The sequence below is a fragment of the Ambystoma mexicanum genome, chromosome 12 (genome assembly GCF_040938575.1).
Source record: "Ambystoma mexicanum isolate Mex_15411 chromosome 12, UKY_AmexF1_1, whole genome shotgun sequence".
Lineage (NCBI taxonomy): Eukaryota > Metazoa > Chordata > Amphibia > Caudata > Ambystomatidae > Ambystoma > Ambystoma mexicanum.
The window spans coordinates 357,131,230-357,148,122 of record NC_090936.1 but is presented as its reverse complement, the minus strand read 5'-3'; positions in this window follow the sequence as shown (position 1 = coordinate 357,148,122).

The window sequence follows — 16,893 nt, the reverse complement described above, 5'->3', positions numbered from 1 at the left end:
GACTGGCCTGCTTCATAGTACTTCCAAGCTGGCCTGCTTCATAGCACTTCCAAACAAGCCTGCTTAATAGCCCTTCCAAGCTGCCTGCTTCATAGCACTTCCAAGCTGGACTACTTCAGTGCACTTCCAAGCTTCCTGCGTTTTAGCACTTCCAAGCTAGCCTGCTTCATAGCACTTCCAAGCTGCCTGCTTAATGGCACTTCCAAGCTGGCCTGCTTCTTAGCACTTCCAGGCTGGCCTGCTTCGTAGCACATCCAAGATGACCTGCTTCATAGCACTTCCAAGCTGGCCTGCTTCATAGCACTTCCAGGTTGGCCTGCTTCATAGCACTTCCAAGCTGCCTCCTTCATAGCACTTCCAAACTGCCTCCTTCATAGCACTTCCAGCCCGGCCTGCTTCATAGCACTCCCAAGCCGGTCTGCTTAATAGCTCTAGCAAGCGGCCTGCTTCATAGCACTTCCAAGCGGTCTGCCTCATAGCACTTCCAAGCCGGCCGGCTACATGGCACTTTCAAGTTGGCCGGTTTCATAGCACTTCCAAGCTGCCTGCTTCATAGCACTTCCAAGCTGGCCTGCTTCATAGCGCTTCCAAGCTGGGCTGCTTCATAGTTCTTCCAAGCTTCCTGCTTCATAGCACTTTTAAGCTGGCCTGCTTCATAGCACTTCCAAGCTTCCTGCTTCATAGCACTTCCAAGCTTCCTGCTTCATGGCACTTCCAAGCTGGCCTGCTTTGTAGCACTTCCAGGCTGGCCTGCTTCGTAGCACGTCCAAGATTACCTGTTTCGTAGCACTTCCAAGCTGGCCTGCTTCATAGCACTTCCAGGCTGACGTGTTTCATAGCACTTCCAAGCTGGCCTGCTTCATAGCACTTCCAGGCTGGCCTGCTTCATAGCACGTCCAAGCTGCCTCCTTCATAGCACTTCAAAGCTGGCCTGCTTAATAGCACTTCCAAGCTGGCTTGCTTCATAGCGCTTCCAGGTTGGCCTGCTTCATAGCACTTCCAATCTGGCCTTCTTCATAGCACTTCCAAGCTGGCCTGCTTCATAGAACTTCCAAGCTGGTCTGCAAGCTGCACTTCCAAGCTGCCTGCTTCATAGGACTTCCAAGCTGACTGCTTCATAGCACTCCCAAGATGCCTGCTTCATAGCACTTCCAAGCTGGCCTGCTTCATAGCACCTCCAAGCTGGCCTGCTTCATAGCACTTGCAAGCTGACCTACTTCATAGCACTTCCAGACTGGCCTGCTTCGTAGCACTTCCAAGCTGGCCTGCTTCATAGCACTTCCAAACAGGCATGCTTAATAGCCCTTCCAAGCTGCCTGCTTCATAGCACTTCCAAGCTGGACTGCTTCAGTGCACTTCCAAGCTTCCTGCATCATAGCACTTCCAAGCTAGCCTGCTTCATGTCACTTCCAAGCTGCCTGCTTCATGGTACTTCCAAGCTGGCCTGCTTCATAGCACTTCCAGGTTGGCCTGCTTCATAGCACTTCCAGGCTGGCCTGCTTCATAGCACTTCCAAGCTGCCTCCTTCATAGCCCTTCCAAACTGCCTCCTTCAAAGCACTTCCAGCCCAGCCTGCTTCATAGCACTCCCAAGCCGGTCTGCTTAATAGCACTAGCAAGCGGCCTGCTTCATAGCACTTCCAAGCGGTCTGCTTTATAGCACTTCCAAGCCGCCCTGCTTCATAGCACTTCAAAGTTGGCCGGTTTCATAGCACTTCCAAGTTGCCTGCTTCATAGCACTTCCAAGATGGCCTGCTTCATAGCGCTTCCAAGCTGGCCTGCTTAATAGTTCTTCCAAGATTCCTGCTTCATAGCACTTCTAAGCTGGCCTGCTTCATAGCACTTCCAAGCTGGCCTGCAAGCTGCACTTGCAAGATGCCTGCTTCATAGGACTCCCAAGATGCCTGCTTCATAGCGCTTCCAAGCTGGCCTGCTTCATAGCACCTCCAAGATGGCCTGCTTCATAGCACTTGCAAGCTGACCTGCTTCATAGCACTTCCAGACTGGCTTGCTTCATAGCACTTCCAAGCTGGCCTGCTTCATAGCACTTCCAAACAGGCATGCTTAATAGCCCTTCCAAGCTGCCTGCTTCATAGCACTTCCAAGCTGGACTGCTTCAGTGTACTTCCAAGCTTCCTGCGTCATAGCACTTCCAAGATAGCCTGCTTCATAGCACTTCCAAGCTGCCTGCTTCATGGTACTTCCAAGCTGGCCTGCTTCGTAGCACTTCCAGGCTGGCCTGCTTCGTAGTACATCCAAGATGACCTGCTTCATAGCACATCCAAGCTGACCTGCTTCATAGCACTTCCAGGTTGGCCTGCTTCATAGAACTTCCAGGCTGGCCTGCTTCATAGCACTTCCAAGCTGCCTCCTTCATAGCCCTTCCAAACTGCCTCCTTCAAAGCACTTCAAGCCCAGCCTGCTTCATAGCACTCCCAAGCCGGTCTGCTTAATAGCACTAGCAAGCGGCCTGCTTCACAGCACTTCCAAGCGGTCTGCTTCATAGCACTTCCAAGCCGGCCTGCTTCATAGCACTTCCAAGTTGGCCGGTTTCATAGCACTTCCAAGCTGCCTGCTTCATAGCACTTCCATGCTGTCCTGCTTCATAGCGCTTCCAAGCTGGCCTGCTTAATAGTTCTTCCAAGATTCCTGCTTCAATGCACTTCTAAACTGGCCTGCTTCATAGCACTTCCAAGCTTCCTGCTTCATAGCACTTCCAAGCTTCCTGCTTCATGGCACTTGTAAGCTGGCCTGCTTTGTAGCACTTCCAGGCTGGCCTGCTTAGTAGCACGTCCAAGATGACCTGTTTCGTAGCACTTCCAAGCTGGCCTGCTTCATAGCACTTCCAGGCTGACCTGTTTCATAGCACTTCCAAGCTGGCCTGCTTCATAGCACTTCCAGGCTGGCCTGCTTCATAGCACTTCCAAGCTGCCTCCTTCATAGCACTTCCAGCCTGGCCTGCTTCATAGTACTCCCACGCCGGCCTGCTTAATAGCACTAGCAAGCGTCCTGCTTCATAGCACTTCCAAGCGGTCTGCTTCATAGCACTTCCAAGCCGGCCTGCTTCATAGCACTTCCAAGTCAGCCTTTTAGATAGCACTTCCAAGCTGCCTGCTTCATAGCACTTCCAAGCTGGCCTGCTTCATAGTGCTTCCAAGCTGCCTGCTTCATAGTTCTTCCAAGCTTCCTGCTTCATAGCCCTTCCAAGCTGGCCTGCATCATAGCACTTCCAAGCTATCAGCTTCATAGCACTTCCAAGCTTCCAGCTTCATAGCACTTCCAAGCTACCTCCTTCATAGCGCTTGCAAACGGGCCTGCTTCATAGCGCTTCCAAGCTACCTACTTCATAGCACTTCCACGCTTCCTGCTTCATAGCACTTCCAAGCTACCTGCTTCATAGCGCTTGCAAGTGAGCCTGCTTCATAGCGCTTCCATGCTACCTGGTTCATAGCACTTCCAAGCTGGCCTGCTTCATAGCACTTCCAAGCGGCCTGCTTCATAGAACTTCCAAGCTGGCCTGCTTCAAAACATGTCCAAGCTGAGCTGCTTCATAGCACATCCAAGCTGGCCTGCTTCATAGCACTTCCAAGCTGGCCTGCTAAATAGCACTACCAAGCTGCCTGCTTCATAGCATGTCCAAGCTGGTCTGCTTCATAGCACTTCCAAGCTGGCCTGCTTCATAGCACTTCCAGGATGGCTGTTTCATAGCACGTCCAAGCTGACCTGCTTCATAGCACTTCCAAGCTGGTCTGCTTCATAGCACTTCCAAGCTGGCCTGCTTCATAGCACTTCAAAGCTGGCCTGCTTCATAGCACTTCCAAGCTTCCTGCTTCATAGCACTTCCAAGCTACCCTGATTCATAGCACTTCCAAGCTGCCTGCTTCATGGCACTTCCAAGCTAGCGTGCTTCAAAGCACTTCCAGGCTGGCCTGCTTCGTAGCACATCCAAGATGACCTGCTTCATAGCACTTCCAAGCTGGCCTGCTTCATAGCACTTCCAGGCTGACCTGCTTCATAGCACTTCCAAGCTGGCCTGCCTCATAGCACTTCCAAGCAGTCTGCTTCATAGCACTTCCATTCCGGCCTGCTTCATAGCACTCCCAAGCCGGTCTGCTTCATAGCACTAGCAAGCGGCCTGCTTCATAGCACTTCCAAGCGGTCTGCTTCATAGCACTTCCAGGCTGGCCTGCTTCATAGCACTTCCAAGCTGCCTCCTTCATAGCATTTCCAAACTGCCTCCTTCATACCACTTCCAGCCCGGCCTGCTTCATAGCACTCCCAAGATGGCCTGCTTAATAGCACTAGCAAGCGGCCTGCTTCATAGCACTTCCAAGCGCTCTGCTTCATAGCACTTCCAAGCCGGCCTGCTTCATAGCGCTTCCAAGCTGGCCTGCTTCATAGTTCTTCCACGCTTCCTGCTTCATAGCACTTCTAAGCTGGCCTGCTTCATAGCACTTCCAAGCTGGCCTGCTTCATAGCAATTCAAAGCTTCCTGCTTCATAGCACTATCAAGCTTCCTGCTTCATAGCACTTCTAAGCTACCTCCTTCATAGCACTTCCAAGTTTCCTGCTTCATAGCACTTCCAAGCTGGCCTGCTTAATAGCACTACCAATCTGCCTGCTTCATAGCATGTCCAAGCTGGTCTGCTTCATAGCACTTCCAAGCTGGCCTGCTTCAGAGCACTTCCAGGCTGGCCTGCTTCATAGCACTTCCAAGCTGGCCTGCTTCATAGCACTTCCAGGCTGGCTGCTTCATAGCACGTCCAAGCTGACCTGCATCATAGCACTTCCAAGCGGCCTGCTTCATAGCACTTCCAAGCACTTCCAAACTAGCCTGCTTCGTAGCACTTCCAAGCACTTCCAAACTGGCCTGCTCCATAGCACATCCAAGCTGGCCTGCTTAATAGCACTTCCAAGCTGCCTGCTTCATAGCACTTCCAAGCTGCCTGCTTCATAACACTTCCAAGCTGGCCTGCTTCATAGCACTTCCAAGCTGGCCTGCTTCAAAGCCCTTGCAAGCTGACCTGCTTCATAGTACTTCCAGACTGGCCTGCTTCATAGCACTTCCAAGCTGGCCTGCTTAATAGCACTTCCAAGCTGCCTGCTTCATAGCACTTCCAAGCTGGCCTGCTTAATAGCACTTCCAAGCTGGCCTACTTAATAGCACTTCCAAGCTGGCCTGCTTCATAGCACTTCAAAGCTAGCCTACTTCATAGCACTTCCAAGCTGAACTGCTTCAGAGCGCTTCCAGGTTGGCCTGCTTCATAGCACTTCCAAGCTGGCCTGCTCCATAGCACTTCCAAGCTGGCCTGCAAGCTGCACTTCCAAGCTGCCTGCTTCATAGCACTTCCAAGCTGGTCTGCTTCACAGCACTTCCAAGCAGGCCTGCTTCATAGCACTTCCAAGATGCCTGCTTCATAGCGCTTCCAAGCTGGCCTGCTTCATAGCACTTCCAAAGTAGCCTGTTTGATAGCACTTCCAAGCTAGCCTGCTTCGTAGCACTTCCAGGCTGGCCTGCTTCGTAGCACGTCCAAGATGACCTGCTTCATAGCACTTCCAAGCTGGCCAACTTCATAGCACTTCCAGGCTGACCTGCTTCATAGCACTTCCAAGCTGGCCAACTTCATAGCACTTCCAGGCTGGCCTGCTTCATAGCACTAGCAAGCGGCCTGCTTCATAGCACTTCCAAGCAGTCTGCTTCATAGCACTTCCAGGTTGGCCTGCTTCATAGCACGTCCAGGCTGGCCTGCTTCATAGCACTTCCAAGCTACCTCCTTCATAGCACTTCCAAACTGCCTCCTTCATAGCACTTCCAGCCCGGCCTGCTTCATAGCACTCCCAAGCCGGTCTGCTAATAGCTCTAGCAAGCGGCCTGCTTCATAGCACTTCCAAGCGGTCTGCCTCATAGCACTTCCAAGCCGGCCTGCTTCATAGCACTTCCAAGTTGGCCGGTTTCATAGCACTTCCAAGCTGCCTGCTTCATAGCACTTCCAAGCTGGCCTGCTTCATAGCGCTTCCAAGCTCGCCTGCTTCAAAGTTCTTCCAAGCTTCCTGCTTCATAGCACTTCTAAGCTGGCCTGCTTCATAGCACTTCCAAGCTTCCTGCTTCATAGCACTTCCAAGCTTCCTGCTTCATGGCACTTCCAAGCTGGCCTGCTTTGTAGCACTTCCAGGCTGGCCTGCTTCGTAGCACGTCCAAGATGACCTGCTTCGTAGCACTTCCAAGCTGGCCTGCTTCATAGCACTTCCAGGCTGACCTTTTTCATAGCACTTCCAAGCTGGCCTGCTTCATAGCACTTCCAGGTTGGCCTGCTTCATAGCACGTCCAAGCTGCCTCCTTCATAGCACTTCCAAGCTGGCCTGCTTCATAGCACTTCCAAGCTGGCCTGCAAGCTGCACTTCCAAGCTGCCTGCTTCATAGGACTTCCAAGCTGCCTGCTTCATAGCACTCCCAAGATGCCTGCTTCATAGCTCTTCCAAGCTGGCCTGCTTCATAGCACCTCCAAGCTGGCCTGCTTCATAGCACTTGCAAGCTGACCTGCTTCATAGCACTTCCAGACTGGCCTGCTTCGTAGTACTTCCAAGCTGGCCTGCTTCATAGCACTTCCAAACAGGCCTGCTTAATAGCCCTTCCAAGCTGCCTGCTTCATAGCACTTCCAAGCTGGACTGCTTCAGTGCACTTCCAAGCTTCCTGCGTCATAGCACTTCCAAGCTAGCCTGCTTCATAGCACTTCCAAGCTGCCTGCTTAATGGCACTTCCAAGCTGGCCTGCTTCTTAGCACTTCCAGGCTGGCCTGCTTCATAGCACATCCAAGATGACCTGCTTCATAGCACTTCCTGTCATGATCTCTGCTTCCAAAAGGTCAGGGTTTTCCCAACTCCCTTGGAAGCAGATCCATAACCCAGGTTCCGAGTGCCAACCAGTCCCAATTGGGACCTTTTGGACCCAGTCCTGGCGCCAGTGGCACCAGGCTCATAAATATGCCCAGTCCCATCGCTGGAAGCGCCGGGCTCATAATGCTTGGGTGGACTTACCTGCAGCAGACCATGCTGCTTACTTGCCTGCCAGTTGAGTCTCTGATCCTCTTCTGTTTGGAACTACTTTTCCTGTTGGGTGGGGCAGGAGCCACTCCCTAGATTCAGAACACTGGAACTCTTCTGGAAAGCAGGAACTCTTTTCTTAGGCGTGGCTGTGGAAGGAGATACCTAAGCACTACAGGAGGCTATTTAAACCACACCCGATGGATGAATCTTGCTTTGCGTTATTCTGCATCCTCAGCAGCAGAACGCTCATCGTGTCTTCTGCATCTGATCCTGGGCCTAAGGAAAAAGGCTTACCATTCTGAATCCAGTCTTCAGCAACACCTATAAAGACAAGAAAGAACAGGTTAGCATTACGGTCTCCAGTGACAGCTCTTCACTTACCTGGTCCATCGGCTGTCACCAACGCCTCGCGCTGCATTCCGGCATCTGAAAGACAAAGGCTTACCTACTCTTCGTGCGCTCCGGAGGTCTTCACACTGCATTCCGGCATCTGAAAGACAAAAGCTTACCAACTCTTTGCACGCTCCGGAGGCCTTCGGCGCTGCATCCCGCATCTGAAAGACAAAACAAGGTGCGTTTAAAGACATTGGGGAACTTTAATACTCACGTGCCATTACTCCTTTCCACATCTAACCCAGTGGGTATTCCGGCACCCTGCAGCCGCCCCGAACTTGTACCTGCAAAATAAAAAGACAGTTAGAGCGCATCGTGAAGCAGGCAACAAGCGCTTACTTACGTGCTTCCAGGCGCTTCTATTCATCACACGGGCTCCATCTTCAACTCACTTCAGCCCGCCATCCGCCATCGCCGGAACCCTGCAAAACAAGAGACATCATTACTAAAGACTTTAAAGACATTAGAATTACTTGAAACTTACCGTTCGTGCAGTAAACGACGGACAGCAGTCCTCTGAAGTCAAGAGGCCTGCTCCCCTTATCCAGTGAAGAAACTGGTTACAGCACCCTGCCTCGAGGCAGATGGAGAGCACGGCGTTCACTTACCTAAAACATCTTACCCTTCGAGCCAGACATACAGTGCACAGAGGTCCAGCCCAAAGAGCCAGCCGTGTGTTACACATCACCTTTGAAGATACGGTATACGCCCAGTCAAGACCGGCGCCTCTACGGGAATCAGGTGAGCGTTACACTTCCAAGCTGGCCTGCTTCATAGCACTTCCAGGTTGGCCTGCTTCATAGCACGTCCAGGCTGGCCTGCTTCATAGCACTTCCAAGCTGCCTCCTTCATAGCACTTCCAAACTGCCTCCTTCATAGCACTTCCAGCCCGGCCTGCTTCATAGCACTCCCAAGCCGGTCTGCTTAATAGCTCTAGCAAGCGGCCTGCTTCATAGCACTTCCAAGCGGTCTGCCTCATAGCACTTCCAAGCCGGCCTGCTACATGGCACTTTCAAGTTGGCCGGTTTCATAGCACTTCCAAGCTGCCTGCTTCATAGCACTTCCAAGCTGGCCTGCTTCATAGCGCTTCCAAGCTGGGCTGCTTCATAGTTCTTCCAAGCTTCCTGCTTCATAGCACTTCTAAGCTGGCCTGCTTCATAGCACTTCCAAGCTTCCTGCTTCATAGCACTTCCAAGCTTCCTGCTTCATGGCACTTCCAAGCTGGCCTGCTTTGTAGCACTTCCAGGCTGGCCTGCTTCGTAGCACGTCCAAGATGACCTGCTTCGTAGCACTTCCAAGCTGGCCTGCTTCATAGCACTTCCAGGCTGACCTGTTTCATAGCACTTCCAAGCTGGCCTGCTTCATAGCACTTCCAGGTTGGCCTGCTTCATAGCACATCCAAGCTGCCTCCTTCATAGCACTTCAAAGCTGGCCTGCTTAATAGCACTTCCAAGGTTGCTTGCTTCATATCGTTTCCAGGTTGGCCTGCTTCATAGCACTTCCAAGCTGGCCTGCTTCATAGCACTTCCAAGCTGGCCTGCAAACTGCACTTCCAAGCTGCCTGCTTCATAGGACTTCCAAGCTGCCTGCTTCATAGCACTCCCAAGATGCCTGCTTCATAGTGCTTCCAAGCTGGCCTGCTTCATAGCACCTCCAAGCTGGCCTGCTTCATAGCACTTGCAAGCTGACCTGCTTCATAGCACTTCCAGACTGGCCTGCTTCATAGTACTTCCAAGCTGGCCTGCTTCATAGCACTTCCAAACAAGCCTGCTTAATAGCCCTTCCAAGCTGCCTGCTTCATAGCACTTCCAAGCTGGACTACTTCAGTGCACTTCCAAGCTTCCTGCATTTTAGCACTTCCAAGCTAGCCTGCTTCATAGCACTTCCAAGCTGCCTGCTTAATGGCACTTCCAAGCTGGCCTGCTTCTTAGCACTTCCAGGCTGGCCTGCTTCGTAGCACATCCAAGATGACCTGCTTCATAGCACTCCCAAGCTGGCCTGCTTCATAGAACTTCCAGGTTGGCCTGCTTCATAGCACTTCCAAGCTGCCTCCTTCATAGCACTTCCAAACTGCCTCCTTCATAGCACTTCCAGCCCGGCCTGCTTCATAGCACTCCCAAGCCGGTCTGCTTAATAGCTCTAGCAAGCGGCCTGCTTCATAGCACTTCCAAGCGGTCTGCCTCATAGCACTTCCAAGCCGGCCGGCTACATGGCACTTTCAAGTTGGCCGGTTTCATAGCACTTCCAAGCTGCCTGCTTCATAGCACTTCCAAGCTGGCCTGCTTCATAGCGCTTCCAAGCTGGGCTGCTTCATAGTTCTTCCAAGCTTCCTGCTTCATAGCACTTTTAAGCTGGCCTGCTTCATAGCACTTCCAAGCTTCCTGCTTCATAGCACTTCCAAGCTTCCTGCTTCATGGCACTTCCAAGCTGGCCTGCTTTGTAGCACTTCCAGGCTGGCCTGCTTCGTAGCACGTCCAAGATGACCTGTTTCGTAGCACTTCCAAGCTGGCCTGCTTCATAGCACTTCCAGGCTGACGTGTTTCATAGCACTTCCAAGCTGGCCTGCTTCATAGCACTTCCAGGCTGGCCTGCTTCATAGCACGTCCAAGCTGCCTCCTTCATAGCACTTCAAAGCTGGCCTGCTTAATAGCACTTCCAAGCTGGCTTGCTTCATAGCGCTTCCAGGTTGGCCTGCTTCATAGCACTTCCAATCTGGCCTTCTTCATAGCACTTCCAAGCTGGCCTGCTTCATAGAACTTCCAAGCTGGTCTGCAAGCTGCACTTCCAAGCTGCCTGCTTCATAGGACTTCCAAGCTGACTGCTTCATAGCACTCCCAAGATGCCTGCTTCATAGCACTTCCAAGCTGGCCTGCTTCATAGCACCTCCAAGCTGGCCTGCTTCATAGCTCTTGCAAGCTGACCTACTTCATAGCACTTCCAGACTGGCCTGCTTCGTAGCACTTCCAAGCTGGCCTGCTTCATAGCACTTCCAAACAGGCATGCTTAATAGCCCTTCCAAGCTGCCTGCTTCATAGCACTTCCAAGCTGGACTGCTTCAGTGCACTTCCAAGCTTCCTGCATCATAGCACTTCCAAGCTAGCCTGCTTCATGTCACTTCCAAGCTGCCTGCTTCATGGTACTTCCAAGCTGGCCTGCTTCATAGCACTTCCAGGTTGGCCTGCTTCATAGCACTTCCAGGCTGGCCTGCTTCATAGCACTTCCAAGCTGCCTCCTTCATAGCCCTTCCAAACTGCCTCCTTCAAAGCACTTCCAGCCCAGCCTGCTTCATAGCACTCCCAAGCCGGTCTGCTTAATAGCACTAGCAAGCGGCCTGCTTCATAGCACTTCCAAGCGGTCTGCTTTATAGCACTTCCAAGCCGCCCTGCTTCATAGCACTTCAAAGTTGGCCGGTTTCATAGCACTTCCAAGTTGCCTGCTTCATAGCACTTCCAAGATGGCCTGCTTCATAGCGCTTCCAAGCTGGCCTGCTTAATAGTTCTTCCAAGATTCCTGCTTCATAGCACTTCTAAGCTGGCCTGCTTCATAGCACTTCCAAGCTGGCCTGCAAGCTGCACTTGCAAGATGCCTGCTTCATAGGACTCCCAAGATGCCTGCTTCATAGCGCTTCCAAGCTGGCCTGGTTCATAGCACCTCCAAGATGGCCTGCTTCATAGCACATGCAAGCTGACCTGCTTCATAGCACTTCCAGACTGGCTTGCTTCATAGCACTTCCAAGCTGGCCTGCTTCATAGCACTTCCAAACAGGCATGCTTAATAGCCCTTCCAAGCTGCCTGCTTCATAGCACTTCCAAGCTGGACTGCTTCAGTGTACTTCCAAGCTTCCTGCGTCATAGCACTTCCAAGATAGCCTGCTTCATAGCACTTCCAAGCTGCCTGCTTCATGGTACTTCCAAGCTGGCCTGCTTCGTAGCACTTCCAGGCTGGCCTGCTTCGTAGTACATCCAAGATGACCTGCTTCATAGCACATCCAAGCTGACCTGCTTCATAGTACTTCCAGGTTGGCCTGCTTCATAGAACTTCCAGGCTGGCCTGCTTCATAGCACTTCCAAGCTGCCTCCTTCATAGCCCTTCCAAACTGCCTCCTTCAAAGCACTTCAAGCCCAGCCTGCTTCATAGCACTCCCAAGCCGGTCTGCTTAATAGCACTAGCAAGCGGCCTGCTTCACAGCACTTCCAAGCGGTCTGCTTCATAGCACTTCCAAGCCGGCCTGCTTCATAGCACTTCCAAGTTGGCCGGTTTCATAGCACTTCCAAGCTGCCTGCTTCATAGCACTTCCAAGCTGTCCTGCTTCATAGCGCTTCTAAACTGGCCTGCTTCATAGCACTTCCAAGCTTCCTGCTTCATAGCACTTCCAAGCTTCCTGCTTCATGGCACTTGTAAGCTGGCCTGCTTTGTAGCACTTCCAGGCTGGCCTGCTTAGTAGCACGTCCAAGATGACCTGTTTCGTAGCACTTCCAAGCTGGCCTGCTTCATAGCACTTCCAGGCTGACCTGTTTCATAGCACTTCCAAGCTGGCCTGCTTCATAGCACTTCCAGGCTGGCCTGCTTCATAGCACTTCCAAGCTGCCTCCTTCATAGCATTTCCAAACTGCCTCCTTCATAGCACTTCCAGCCTGGCCTGCTTCATAGTACTCCCACGCCGGCCTGCTTAATAGCACTAGCAAGCGTCCTGCTTCATAGCACTTCCAAGCGGTCTGCTTCATAGCACTTCCAAGCCGGCCTGCTTCATAGCACTTCCAAGTCAGCCTTTTAGATAGCACTTCCAAGCTGCCTGCTTCATAGCACTTCCAAGCTGGCCTGCTTCATAGTGCTTCCAAGCTGCCTGCTTCATAGTTCTTCCAAGCTTCCTGCTTCATAGCCCTTCCAAGCTGGCCTGCATCATAGCACTTCCAAGCTATCAGCTTCATAGCACTTCCAAGCTTCCAGCTTCATAGCACTTCCAAGCTACCTCCTTCATAGCGCTTGCAAACGGGCCTGCTTCATAGCGCTTCCAAGCTACCTACTTCATAGCACTTCCACGCTTCCTGCTTCATAGCACTTCCAAGCTACCTGCTTCATAGCGCTTGCAAGTGAGCCTGCTTCATAGCGCTTCCATGCTACCTGGTTTATAGCACTTCCAAGCTGGCCTGCTTCATAGCACTTCCAAGCGGCCTGCTTCATAGAACTTCCAAGCTGGCCTGCTTCAAAACATGTCCAAGCTGAGCTGCTTCATAGCACATCCAAGCTGGCCTGCTTCATAGCACTTCCAAGCTGGCCTGCTAAATAGCACTACCAAGCTGCCTGCTTCATAGCATGTCCAAGCTGGTCTGCTTCATAGCACTTCCAAGCTGGCCTGCTTCATAGCACTTCCAGGATGGCTGCTTCATAGCACGTCCAAGCTGACCTGCTTCATAGCACTTCCAAGCTGGTCTGCTTCATAGCACTTCCAAGCTGGCCTGCTTCATAGCACTTCAAAGCTGGCCTGCTTCATAGCACTTCCAAGCTTCCTGCTTCATAGCACTTCCAAGCTACCCTGATTCATAGCACTTCCAAGCTGCCTGCTTCATGGCACTTCCAAGCTAGCGTGCTTCAAAGCACTTCCAGGCTGGCCTGCTTCGTAGCACGTCCAAGATGACCTGCTTCATAGCACTTCCAAGCTGGCCTGCTTCATAGCACTTCCAGGCTGACCTGCTTCATAGCACTTCCAAGCTGGCCTGCCTCATAGCACTTCCAAGCAGTCTGCTTCATAGCACTTCCATTCCGGCCTGCTTCATAGCACTCCCAAGCCGGTCTGCTTCATAGCACTAGCAAGCGGCCTGCTTCATAGCACTTCCAAGCGGTCTGCTTCATAGCACTTCCAGGCTGGCCTGCTTCATAGCACTTCCAAGCTGCCTCCTTCATAGCATTTCCAAACTGCCTCCTTCATACCACTTCCAGCCCGGCCTGCTTCATAGCACTCCCAAGATGGCCTGCTTAATAGCACTAGCAAGCGGCCTGCTTCATAGCACTTCCAAGCGCTCTGCTTCATAGCACTTCCAAGCCGGCCTGCTTCATAGCGCTTCCAAGCTGGCCTGCTTCATAGTTCTTCCACGCTTCCTGCTTCATAGCACTTCTAAGCTGGCCTGCTTCATAGCACTTCCAAGCTGGCCTGCTTCATAGCAATTCAAAGCTTCCTGCTTCATAGCACTATCAAGCTTCCTGCTTCATAGCACTTCTAAGCTACCTCCTTCATAGCACTTCCAAGTTTCCTGCTTCATAGCACTTCCAAGCTGGCCTGCTTAATAGCACTACCAATCTGCCTGCTTCATAGCATGTCCAAGCTGGTCTGCTTCATAGCACTTCCAAGCTGGCCTGCTTCAGAGCACTTCCAGGCTGGCCTGCTTCATAGCACTTCCAAGCTGGCCTGCTTCATAGCACTTCCAGGCTGGCTGCTTCATAGCACGTCCAAGCTGACCTGCATCATAGCACTTCCAAGCGGCCTGCTTCATAGCACTTCCAAGCACTTCCAAACTAGCCTGCTTCGTAGCACTTCCAAGCACTTCCAAACTGGCCTGCTCCATAGCACATCCAAGCTGGCCTGCTTAATAGCACTTCCAAGCTGCCTGCTTCATAGCACTTCCAAGCTGCCTGCTTCATAACACTTCCAAGCTGGCCTGCTTCATAGCACTTCCAAGCTGGCCTGCTTCAAAGCCCTTGCAAGCTGACCTGCTTCATAGTACTTCCAGACTGGCCTGCTTCATAGCACTTCCAAGCTGGCCTGCTTAATAGCACTTCCAAGCTGCCTGCTTCATAGCACTTCCAAGCTGGCCTGCTTAATAGCACTTCCAAGCTGGCCTACTTAATAGCACTTCCAAGCTGGCCTGCTTCATAGCACTTCAAAGCTAGCCTACTTCATAGCACTTCCAAGCTGAACTGCTTCAGAGCGCTTCCAGGTTGGCCTGCTTCATAGCACTTCCAAGCTGGCCTGCTCCATAGCACTTCCAAGCTGTCCTGCAAGCTGCACTTCCAAGCTGCCTGCTTCATAGCACTTCCAAGCTGGTCTGCTTCACAGCACTTCCAAGCAGGCCTGCTTCATAGCACTTCCAAGATGCCTGCTTCATAGCGCTTCCAAGCTGGCCTGCTTCATAGCACTTCCAAAGTAGCCTGTTTGATAGCACTTCCAAGCTAGCCTGCTTCGTAGCACTTCCAGGCTGGCCTGCTTCGTAGCACGTCCAAGATGACCTGCTTCATAGCACTTCCAAGCTGGCCAACTTCATAGCACTTCCAGGCTGACCTGCTTCATAGCACTTCCAAGCTGGCCTCCCTCATTGCACTTCCAGGCTGGCCTGCTTCATAGCACTAGCAAGCGGCCTGCTTCATAGCACTTCCAAGCAGTCTGCTTCATAGCACTTTCAGCCCGGCCTGCTTCATAGCACTCCCAAGCCGGTCTGCTTAATTGCACTAGCAAGCGGCCTGCTTCATAGCACTTCCAAGCGGTCTGCTTCATAGCACTTCCAAGCTGGCCTGCTTAATAGCACTACCAAGCTGCCTGCTTCATAGCATGTCCAAGCTGGTCTGCTTCATAGCACTTCCAAGCCGGCCTGCTTCACAGCACTTCCAGTCTGGCCTGCTTCATAGCACTTCCAAGCTGGACTGCTTCATAGCACTTCCAGGCTGGCTGCTTCATAGCACGTCCAAGCTGACCTGTTTCATAGCACTTCCAAGCTGCCTGGTCCATGGCACTTCCAAGCACTTCCAAACTGGCCTGCTCCATAGCACTTCCAAGCACTTCCAAACTGGCCTGCTCCATAGCAAATCCAATCTGGCCTGCTTAATAGCACTTTCAAGCTGCCTGCTTCAAAGCACTTCCAAGCTGCCTGCTTCATAACACTTCCAAGCTCGCCTGCTTCATAGCACTTCCAAGCTGGCCTGCTTCATAGCACTTGCAAGCTGACCTGCTTCATAGCACTTCCAGACTGGCCTGCTTCATAGCACTTCCAAGCTGCCTGCTTAATAGCACTTCCAAGGTGGCCTACTTAATAGCACTTTCAAGCTGGCCTGCTTCATTGCACTTCTAAGCTGGCCTGCTTCATAGCACTTCCAAGCTGACCTGCTTCAGAGCGCTTCCAGGTTGGCCTGCTTCATAGCAGTTCCAATCTGGCCTGCTTCATAGCACTTCCAAGATGGTCTGCAAGCTGCCCTTCCAAGCTGCCTGCTTCATAGCACTTCCAAGCTGCATGCTTCATAAGTGCCTGCTACATAGCACTTCCAAGCTGCCTGCTTCATAGCACTTCCAAGCTGGTCTGCTTCATAGCACTTCCAAGCAGGCCTGCTTCATAGCACTTCCAAGGTGCCTGCTTCATAGCGCTTCCAAGTTGGCCTGCTTCATAGCACTTCCAAGCTTCCTGCTTCATAGCACTTCCAAGCTAGCCTGATTCATAGCACTACCAAGCTGTCTGCTTCATGGCACTACCAAGCTAGCCTGCTTCGTAGCACTTCCAGTCTGGCCTGCTTCGTAGCACGTCCAAGATGACCTGCTTCATAGCACTTCCAAGCTGGCCTGCTTCATATCACTTCCAGGCTGACCTGCTTCATAGCACTTCCAAGCTGGCCTGCCTCATAGCACTTCCAGGCTGGCCTGCATCATAGCACTAGCAAGCGGCCTGCTTCATAGCACTTCCAAGCTGCCTGCTTCATAGTTCTTCCAAGCTTCCTGCTTCATTGCACTTCCAAGCTGGCCTGCTTCATAGCACTTCCAAGCTTCCTGCTTCATAGCACTTCCAAGCTTTCTGCTTCATGGCACTTCCAAGCTGACCTGCTTCGTAGCACTTCCAGGCTGGCCTGCTTCATAGCACGTCCAAGATGACCTGCTTCGTAGCACTTCCAAGCTGGCCTGCTTCATAGCACTTCCAGGCTGACCTTTTTCATAGCACTTCCAAGCTGGACTGCTTCATAGCACTTCCAGGCTGGCCTGCTTCATAGCATTTCCAAGCTGCCTCCTTCATAGCACTTCCAAACTGCCTCCTTCATAGCACTTCCAGCCAAGCCTGCTTCATAGCACTCCCAAGCTGGCCTGCTTAATAGCACTTCCAAGCTGGCCTGCTTCATAGCAGTTCCAAGCTGACCTGCTTAATAGCATGTCCAAGCTGCCCTGCTTCATAGCACTTCCAAATTGGCCTGCTTAATAGCACTTCCAAGCTGCCTGCTTCATAGCACTTCAAAGCTGGCCTGCTTAATAGCACCTCCAAGCTGGCCTGCTTCATTGCACTTCCAAGCTGACTTGCTTCATAGCGCTTCCAGGTTGGCCTGATTCATAGCACTTCCAAGCTGGCCTGCTTCATAGTTCTTCCAAGCTTCCTGCTTCATTGCACTTCCAAGCTGGCCTGCTTCATAGCACTTCCAAGCTTCCTGCTTCATAGCACTTCCAAGCTTCCTGCTTCATGGCACTTCCAAGCTGACCTGCTTCGTAGCACTTCC